Raw genomic sequence first — 10,500 nt, 5'->3', positions numbered from 1 at the left:
CTGAGGAAGTGGGTGGGGCATGGACTAACGCCGACCAATAAAAGAGAAGGAAGCTACGATTGGCGGCGATGAACACTAATGAGAGATCGTCTTTACCTTGCGGAGTGCCGCCCCTCCACTCTCCCTCCTACCGCCTCCTTCCTCTGGGGGGGAAGGCGGGGCCAGAGGCCTGAAGTGTGGGGAGAACTTGGGGTAAGTAGCCCCGGGGGGCACAGGGCGTGGCAAGGAGAGGGGAGTTGAATCCTGAGGGAATGGAAGTCTAGTAGAGCCTAATGGGAGGATCAGGGGATGGGGCGGAATGGGAGGAAGGGGAGGGGTACTAAATTGGTTGAAGACTCAGGCTTATCAAAGTGGGGTTAGGGGCTTGGCATTGAAGAGCCAGGGGCAATAGGCAGGAGGTAGGGAACAGTAGGTGAAAACATGGCATTGGGTTTGGTTGGAGAGACAGGTAGAGGTAAATCATTGGAAATGAGAGTCCTGGCCTTTCGACTGAATTATGAAAAAGAATAGGGACATGACTTCAGAGAGAAAGTATGAATTTGGAGAAAATTCAGTGAATGAGTTTAGGAAGACTTAATAGAGGTGGGCTTACGAGCCAAAAGGCATCACTTTGGGAAGAGTATAGGGGAATTCAGAGCGGTAAAGGAGGTGTTTGGAAAGGAGACCGCTGATATATACGGGTCTCTAGCCTAAGTACCAGAAGCAGCCTAGGATATTGATTTGGGGCTTTTGCTGTATGTGGCACCTAGGCTGGTGGACCAGCTTGCAAGAATAGTGGGGTGGGGGTGCAGGAGGAGAAAAATAGAACACTTTCATCGCTTCTACTGTGATTTCCTTTCTCCCTCTCTTCCTCTTCCTACACTCATCTCTTCCTAAATTCAGGGATGGGGGCTTGGGACTTGAGCGTACCAGGTTGGAGCCCCACTGGGAGTCATATGTTGCTCTGAATTGCTTGTTACGTTCTCTGACTGGGGTGTTTACTACCCAGGGCACCTCCTACCCAGATTGCTGTGTTGCTACTTTCCTAACTTTAAAAGTTTGTTTTCTACTTAATAGAGGGTGTTTTAGTATCTCCGAAGGTTGTGTCACAGTAACTGTAGGTTTGTGGGGGGTGTGTAGAGTTTTCTGGGCGAGCTCACTTGATTCTTTATTTAAAAACTTTGCAGTAGTGTAAGAATTCTTGTAAAGACATTGGTCTTTACGGTTATTCTAAGCACAGAAAAATATACCAAACTGAAGTTTGTTTTGTTAAATGTGTGTCTTTTCCACTCATATTCTTGGAGTTGTTAAATGGATGGTTGCGTTAGTTTTAGTTAGCTTACATTATATATTTTTAAATGGTGTAAATAAGATGGACATCTATTTCAGGAAAGTGAAAAATTTTCAGTTTCTTCCTTTGTGTCTAAACTCAGAAGTTAAAGATATGTCATAATATCTTAGGGCAGGGGTTGGGGAAATCAAACACAATTTGTACTTAAACATGGAGGATGTAAGGTAAGTGGAGACTATTGCGAAATATAACATGTCTGTAAGAAAAGAAGCTAAAGAAAAGTTTGGCAGCTATACTAAGTAGTCTTACCAGTTTGTTAATTCTGTACAGCAAAGGGACAAGCCTTTGCCCTTTGTTTGATAGTTGTGTATTATTTAATAATGAATTGAACTAATACAGCCAATTAATAACTTCTTTGCTACTGCATAGATTTGTCTTTTACATCCTTCTCTTTTACTTTTGAGAAGCAAAATAATGTCTGAAATGCCGGTAAAGCTGTTACATGAAGAGAAACCAGAGTATGTTGCTTTGTATTAACCTTTGGTTTTCAGCAACCATTTGAAGCTTTTTTTCCTGGCCAGAAAGTTGCCCCTACAACACGTTGAGACCAATTAATTACTGACCCGTTAGCATTAATTACTGAATTGGGTTCCAGTATTTTATATTCAGAGCAGTGCTGTTGGATATCCAGACATTTTCACAGTCTGCCTGGCAGCAGAACAAAAAATATCCAATGAAAGAGCAAAGTCTCTTGTTTTATTCTTCCATTCTCAAATTGTGATGGCTTTAACTTGGGCACTATTAAGTGCAAGTTGTTTGTTTGTTTGTTCTAATCTCATTAGTGTTAACACCTAGCAGAAAGCTAGGGAGTTTTAACACTGCTCATCTTTAAACTTGTGGATCAAAGGTTATATCCTGTGATAGTTTCAGCGTTGTAATTTTTAAGCATTTTTGTTTACCATGGCTTTCAAATGTTAATGGCTACTGCTACTATACCTCCTTTTTCTTTCCTCTCCCCACTTCCAACTCAAAATGAAAATTGTTTTTTTCAGCCAGTTCTTAAGCTACTACTTTGCCTCAAGTCAAGTCCCTGGCTCTGCCTGAACACAGCTGCTCTGAAGTTCTCACAAGTTATTGTTTTGTACATGTCAAGACTGAGTTTTTCCTAGGCTGCAGGAGGAGGGAGTCAGTGTTGCAGCAGCCTCATCCACGTCTGATAAGGAGGAGCCTTCTTCTTGCAAGGAAGTTTTAGGTGGAGCAAATAGCATTGCCATGTAAACGTATAACAAAGACCGCTCTCTTCTTGAGACTAGTTGGCAGGCTGGCATATAATTGTCCCTTATCCCTTGATAAAGGTACTAAAGTTAAGGTGCAGATGTTGTTTCTTTCAGAAAAACAAATGCAGCATTCATTTAAAAAGAAAAGGCATTAGTTTCTTTTGTTGTTGGTTTCTCTGAAAATGGTAGTATGATTTTAGAGTTCATGAAAAAGTTTTCCATCGGGTGGCTGGCGGGCTTAGTCGGTGGAGCATGTGACTCTTGATCTTGTGGTTGTGAGTTCGAGCTCCACGTTGGGTGTAGAGAATACTAAAAAAATAAACTTAAAAAAAGAAGGTCTTCCATCTGTTTAGAAACATGTCGAAGAAAACAATTTTTAAGCATCTGGTTTTTGAATGTTGCCGTCTTGCAGGAGGTTTCTTTTGGGACCAGGTATATTCATGAAATGTGAAAATACATCACATTTGGAATTCCTGGCAGGTGGATCTTTTCACTTCCTAATGCTGTAAGAAGGAGGTCCCCACTTCACAGATGCCCTGTTCCATTATTGAAGGTCTACTTTTAGAACATTCTTTACATTGTGCTAAAGCTGTTTAGTTCTGCCATTTGCAGCTACAATAAATAAACCTAATTCCTTGTCAGCATGGTAGCCCTTCAAGTGTTTGATGACAGTTATGTGGTGGGGTAAATATCCCAAGTCATTTCAGCCATTCCTTATGTGACCATTTTTAATAAAGTTCAGGCTCCTCATCAACTGGGTTGCCTGTATTTAGGGTTTCTTATCTAGATCTGAAATCTAACACCTCGGGTATAATCTGATCAATACAAAGTACAGGGGAGAGTATGGCCACTTTTCTGCTGTGCTCTATACCTCTATTCTTAAAGCCTAAGATCGCGTTAATTTCTGTAATTGATTTAAATGTAATTGATGACCTTACATTTCCTTGTAATTGTCATCTTGTTAATTTGGGTTTATTGTTTTAGCTTAATAATGTTGTTTGGCCTTTTAGCCATTCCTCGTATCATATCCTCACGTTTTTATCATTGATAGATACATTTGATACCTGAGACATAAACACCTGTGTTTTGTTGTAGGTCACTGGCACAAATACAGAAGGGCGGAGTAGTGCCGCACAGCACCAGCATGCTATCATTATGTTGATATTCCATTAATCAACCTTTTGGGTAAAATACAATTATGAATCCACCTTCTGTTTTATCATCTAACTTATATTTCCTGTGAAATATTAAGAGGTATCCTGTTGAAATCTAAATATATTGTCTCTGTCCTACCCCTAAGCTCCTAGGCTAGTGACCTGTTAAAAAATGAAATGAAGTTAGACATTAGTTGCTACCTAGCTAGGTCATGCTAGTGTTTATAAATCACTGCATTACTTGCCAGTTGTTTATAAGACATCTATTTAATAATTCCCCTATCTTTTTAAGTATAATTGCCCTCCCCCCCCATTTCCAACATTGCTGGTCCTGCTTCCTTTATTTTTGATTTTTAAAATAATTCTAGAATGATTAGCAGTTGTTTCTGCATAGTTGCATATTTTGTGTCATCAGATGAAATTCTGTTTTGGAATCTTTTAGGAAGACTTGGCATTTTATTTTATTTATTTTAATTTTTTTAAGATTTTTTTTTTTAAAGATTTTATTTATTTATTTGACAGAGAGACAGCTAGCGAGAGAGGGAACACAAGCAGGGGGAGTGGGAGAGGAAGAAGCAGGCTCCCAGCGGAGCAGGGAGCCCAATGTGGGGCTCAATCCCAGGACCCTGGGATCACGCCCTGAGCTGAAGGCAGATGCTTAACGACTGAGCCACCCAGGCGCCCCTTTTTTTTAAAGATTTTATTTATTTATTTGACAGAGAGAACACAAGTAGGGGGAGCAGCAGGCGGAAGGAAAAGGAGAAGCAGGCTCTCCACTGAGCAGGGAGCCCAATGTGGGGCTCAATCCCAGGGCCCTGGGATCATGACATGAACTGAAGGCAGACGGTTTAATGAATGAGCCACCCGTGCACCCCAAGACATGGCATTTTAAGTAACATTTTAAGTTACATATTAAAAAATTAAACTGTTGTCCATGTAACAGTTATATCATAGCCTCCCCATAATATTGACATCTCCAGTTTAGTCCCAACTTTTCATTTTGTTTGGAATAAAAACCTACACTACCTGTAAGAAAAAATACACCACACACACACACACACACACACACACACACACACAGTTGCCTTTTATAATTATAGTTTATTGATGTGGTAGGATAAGTTTGTCATGCTCTGTGCTGTAGGTAAAATTGTGCTAGAAATAACCCAGAACATCAGGAGACATCTCTAGGGACTAAAGACTGTGTTGGCAGCCAACAACTTTCCTGTGTGTTAATTTTAGACCTGATAGTTGAACCTATGTTTGAGCGATTTTAGCTGATAAATGCATTTTTAAAGCACCTTCCTCTTTTGGGGTTTTAATTTTTACTTTCACTTTTAGAAAATTGCAAATTGTGAATGGAAATGTCTGTGCAGAATGGAGTAGCATGCTGTTAGGGACAGGATGCATCTTTTGATAGCTTCTCATCCATTTGATATTGGTTAGTTATGAATTCTCCTGGAAAGCAGAAGGATGGACTTGATGACCCCTCAAGGTCCTTTCCAGTCCAAACATTCATAAATAGAAACTCAGATCAAAGAACTTACTATTGAAGAATCAGGAAGAAAAATAGACTGTAAAGAAAATGCAATTGAAGTGGTTCTACTGACCCAGTGGCAATGGCTAAAAAGAAAGTAAGGAACATAAACATCAAGAAATAACTGCTTTGAGCAAGAAACAAAACAAGAATCAACAACAACAACAAAATTTTGCATTGGAGTCATTTCATGTCTTAAAATATTTCATCATGATATTTTCTCCAGAATTTCCCTGGTGGACATTTTTGTGTTGAAAGAATGTTTGTTTGTCTCCCCCTCCCCCCTTAAGCCATAGTATTTTGTTTTGTTTCCTTCTCTTTATCCTTTTGTTTAGAAACTGTGTGTGTGTGTGGGGGGGGGGGTGTCTGAATAATATACCCACTGCTTGTATACAATGAAGAAAATTCAGTTTAGTTTTGAAAGTAAAAGTATACTGCTTGGCTTCCTAGAGAGGAAGGATGAGTGTTATATTTCAGGAAAACTTTTATGAAAAAACAAATTTGTTATTTAGTTTTTAAAAAAAACTTCGTAGGCAGACATCTAGGAAAGATTCCCAACTAAGGCAAATGTGAGTTACTACAGTAATTTTTTTTTCCTACAGTAATTTTATGAAGGATGTAAGAACACTTAATCGGAGAACAAAACTCATTACAGACTCACAACTTCAGTTTGTTAACTTTGTGTCATGTTTTGTATAATTTTAATCCTAAATGTTCTCATACATTTGAAACCCGAGTATGTAAAAAGTCTCTTTTTAGGATGCCTGGCTGGGTCAGTCAGTGGAGCATGCGACTCTTGGTCTTGGTTGTGAGTTCGAGCCCCACATTGGGTGTAGAGTTTACTTAAAAAAAAAAAAAAGAAGTTTCTCTTTTCTATTTAAGAATGCATTTATCCTTAATAAACATAAACTTATGAAAGTATAACAGGAGCTAAGATTTAGCTTAAAAAATCACTTTGTGAGCTTGTGGCTGGGGCCACTATGAAAGTATTGTTCTGCCATTGCTCCACTTCTCACAAAATCCAACTTGTTCTGAGTGGAATTACCTATTAATATCTTATCTGGGGTAGTGCTTCTTGCTGACATAGTGGACAAAGAAGATTTGTATGCTAAATTGGTCAGATTGTATTTGGGACTTAAAATTTACCATGCAGTAGAAAAATTACTTTTTTTTTTTTTCAGATTAAAAAATAGAGCATAATCATTCTTTCTGAAAAGGAATATGCCTGACTATATTATAAAAACAGGATGATTTATTGACTAGAACATATGACTGCTGTAAATGATTTGTGTTGGCACCAAGTTTCTTGCCAGTAATGTTTACATAAGCTTTATCAAACTTGAGTAACACCATGTTGGTTTTATTTAACATGGGTTTTCTGGTATTTCTGGTAGTAACTTGTCTCCTGTAGCACCATTTTCTTTATTTTTTTAAGTTTTGGGCAAGCAGTAGTTTGCTGATATTTTACACATCTGTGTTTGGGACTGTTGAAAGTCAGTCAGTGGGCATTAGAATACCCCAAATAGATCACTTTGTTGCAGTATGTGGACAGTCTTAGAATAGATTTTTTCCTTGAGAATTTCTAAGCATCTCCATGATTGTCATTATGGGATATTGTAGCAATTTCCTATCTAGGACCGAACTCATACTAGGATTTAATATTAAGGTCTATCAGGTTTATTGTTGTTAGCAGTCTATTTAAATTAAGTCCATAAAAAAAATTAAGTCCATGAAGATTTTAAATTTATCCTTAAAGTTTAGTGTTTTGGGGTTGATTGCTATTGGTGTATTATTTTAGGGATGATACTTTATCTGAAAATGAGTAGGAAAAAACCCAAAACAGAGCATTAGTTTTTTGACAGTCTACCTGTTTCCAGGAATTTTTCAACTTCTAAAATGCATATTGAGGCCAAACATAGATAGGTATAATGTTCTGTAGTTATTTCTAACTCTGCTTCCTGCTGTCACTTTAGCAAGTTGTTGCTTCTGTGTTTTTGCTTTATTAACCTTTCTGAGGATAGCTTAAAATAGTTCCTTGAATCCTCCAAAAGCCTAGAGAGACTTAAAAAAAGTTCTAGTCAAGTGGTTGCCTATATGAAGTGTTTCCAGATAGGTTCTAAGCTTTGGCCATGTGTTGCCTAACTTGTGATTCAGCCTAATTCTCATTCCCATCTGTTTTCAGTCATTTGCTGCAAAACTATTTGGTCTATTTAAGCTGGCTCCTTTTTTTGAAACCTGTCCCTGCATGTTAGAGCTCCAAATCCAGAAATTAATTTTAACCTTCTCGTTGGTCAATCCAGGGTACTCTACTGTTTGTGTATTTCTTAAAGCAGTGGGTCTCAACTGCTTTTGGTCTCAGTACCTACCGCTTTATACTCTTCATAATTGTTCGGGACTCCAAAGGGCTTTGGTTTGTCTTGGTTGTATCTATTGATATTGAGCATTTTAGAAATTAAAATGGGGAAATTGAAAAAATATTTACTTTAAAGTAACAACATAAATAACTATTATAGTGTCAAAAAAAATTTAGGGGCAGGGCTTTAAATCTTTTAATGTCTGGCTTAATAGAAAACAGCTGGATTCTCAAATCTTCTTCTGCATTCAGTCCGTTACAATATGTTGTCTTTGGTTGAAGCATATATGAAAACTTGGGCTCACACGCAGATACTAATAGGAAAAGGAAAGATTTATTTTTAAAGATTTATTTATTTGAGGAGGGGAGGGGCGGAGGAAGAGAATCCTCAAGCAGCCTCCCCGCTGAGCGAGATGCTGGATGTGGGACTTGGTCCCACAACCCATGAGATCATGACCTGAGCAGAAACCAAGAGTCCGGGGGCGCCTGGGTGGCATAGCGGTTAAAGCGTCTGCCTCCGGCTCAGGGCGTGATCCTGGCGTTATGGGATCGAGCCCCACATCAGGATCCTCTGTTATGAGCCTGCTTCTTCCTCTCCCACTCCCCTGCTGTGTTCCCTCTCTTGCTGGCTGTCTCTATCTCTGTCGAATAAATAAATAAAATCTTTAAAAAAAAAAGAAAAAAGAAAGAAAAAAAAAAGAAACCAAGAGTCCGATACTCAACTGACTGAAACACCCAGGAGCCCAGGAAAAGGAAAATTATTTTCAGATAATTGTAGATAGTCTTTCTTCTTTGATACCATACCAGAATCCAAAATGTGATGGTTTCTTACAGGTTAGCTATTGTGTAGAATCTGAAACCACATCTCTCAATGTTCGGTACTTTGTTACATTAAAATGAATTAGCCTGGGGCGCCTGGGTGGCACAGCGGTTAAAGCGTCTGCCTTCGGCTCAGGGCGTGATCCTGGCGTTCTGGGATCGAGCCCCACATCAGGCTCCTCCTCTATGAGCCTGCTTCTTCCTCTCCCACTCCCCCTGCTTGTGTTCCCTCTCTCGCTGGCTGTCTCTATCTCTGTCAAATAAATAAATAAAATCTTTAAAAAAAAAAAAAAATAAATAAATAAAATGAATTAGCCTGTCTTGCCCTTTAAATAGATTTTTTATCCATGTATGACCTGAACACCCATGAACCCTCTGACGGGGTCTTAGGAATCTATGGGGATCCCTGGAGCCCACTTTGAGAACTGCTGTCTTTTAGTACCAAATTGAAAAAATACAGCTGTTTACTATATGGAAGAACTATAAGCTCTAAAGTGTAGATTCTTGGGCTCCAAAGCCAAGAAAATCCAGGAGGCATAGAAATCTATATTTTTCAAGGTGCCCAGGTGAATATGCTAAAGGTTGAGAACTGTGGAGCTAGCTTAATTAACCTTATTTTTAGAAGACCTAATTTCTTGGGCACCTGACTGGCTCAGTCAGAAGAGCATATTACTCATGGGGCGCCTGGGTGGTACAGCGGTTAGGCGTCTGCCTTCGGCTCAGGGCGTGATCCTGGCGTGATGGGATCGAGCCCCGCATCAGGCTCCTCTGCTGTGAGCCTGCTTCTTCCTCTCCTACTCCCCCTGCTTGTGTTCCCTCTCTTGCGGGCTGTCTCTATCTCTGTTGAATAAATAAAAAAAAAAAAAAAAAAGAAGAGCATATTACTCTTGAGTTGTAGTTCGAGCCGCAAGATGGGTGTAGAGATGACTTAAATTAAAGAAGCGGGGGGGAACGCCTGGATGGCTTGGTCGGTTAAGTGTCTGACTTTTTTTTTTTTTTTTTAAGATTTTATTTATTTATTTGACAGAGATAGAGACAGCCAGCGAGAGAGGGAACACAAGCAGGGGGAGTGGGAGAGGAAGAAGCAGGCTCATAGCGGAGGAGCCTGATGTGGGGCCCGATCCCGGAACACCGGGATCACGCCCTGAGCCGAAGGCAGACGCTTTAACCACTGTGCCACCCAGGCACCCCAAGTGTCTGACTCTTGATCATGGCTCAAGTCTTGATCTCCCAGTTGTGAGTTGGAGCCCCACATTAAAAAAAAAAAGAAAAGAGGGGCATCTTGGTGGCTCAGTCGTTAAGCGTCTGCCTTCGGCTCAGGTCATGCTCCCAGGGTCCTGGGATCAAGCCCCGCATTGGGCTCCCTGCTCAGCGGGAAGCCTGCTTCTCCCTCCCTCCCTCCCCTGCTAGTGTTCTCTCTCTCTGTCAAATAAATAAATAAAAATCTTTAAAAAAAGAAAAGAAAGAAAACCTAATTTCTAAAATTTGTAGTCAAATAAAAAGAAATTAGTACTTGAATAGTCACATTATAAAAGTTCTTATTAATGATTAACACATACACTCTGACATTTGTCATAATTGGGATCTCCTAATTAACCATGTATTTTAATTAATGATAGTTATTTATAAATACCAGGAGTCTGCAAACTAAGGCCAGATAGTAAATAAGGCTTTGCAGGCATGAGATCTGTTTTTAACTACTCAGCTCTGCCATTGTAGCACTAAGAAGCCACAGACAGCATACAAAGGACAAGCGTGGCTAAAACTTTTTTATGGACACTAAAATTTGAACTTCATATAATTTTTATGTGCCATGAAATATTCTTTTTTGTTTTTTTTTTCAACTATTTAAAAATGTAAAAACCATTCTTAGCTTGTGGACCATACTAAAACATGTGGCAGGCTGGATTTGGCCCACGGACTGAAGTTTGCCAATCCTTGACATACACGGTAACTGGATTGTGAATTTAAAAATTATTATAATAAAATATACTTAATGTTGGGCAACCCTCTCGGGTCCCTTTCCTCTTCGAGAGCTTTTTACTATTAACTCAATAACTTTACTTTGCTGCCCACCACAAAAAAAAAAA

The 10,500-nt window shown here is 39.4% G+C and overlaps 1 protein-coding gene across 1 annotated transcript in view; it reads left to right on the top strand.

Annotated features, from left to right (window-relative positions):
• Positions 1 to 214: 214 nt before the first annotated feature.
• Positions 215 to 10,500, top strand: part of LOC113257545 (cyclic AMP-dependent transcription factor ATF-7) — a 75,570-nt gene continuing 65,284 nt past the window's right edge. Inside the window, exons 1-2 of the mRNA XM_057318829.1 lie at positions 215 to 1,494; positions 3,643 to 3,732. The gene's annotated coding sequence lies outside the window, so the exon portion shown is untranslated. The remainder of the gene's footprint in view (positions 1,495 to 3,642; positions 3,733 to 10,500) is intronic.

This window comes from Ursus arctos, unplaced genomic scaffold (genome assembly GCF_023065955.2).
Source record: "Ursus arctos isolate Adak ecotype North America unplaced genomic scaffold, UrsArc2.0 scaffold_26, whole genome shotgun sequence".
NCBI classification, from domain to species: domain Eukaryota; kingdom Metazoa; phylum Chordata; class Mammalia; order Carnivora; family Ursidae; genus Ursus; species Ursus arctos.
The sequence above is the reverse complement of the archived record's forward strand: the minus strand, read 5'-3'. Positions and strand labels throughout refer to the sequence as shown.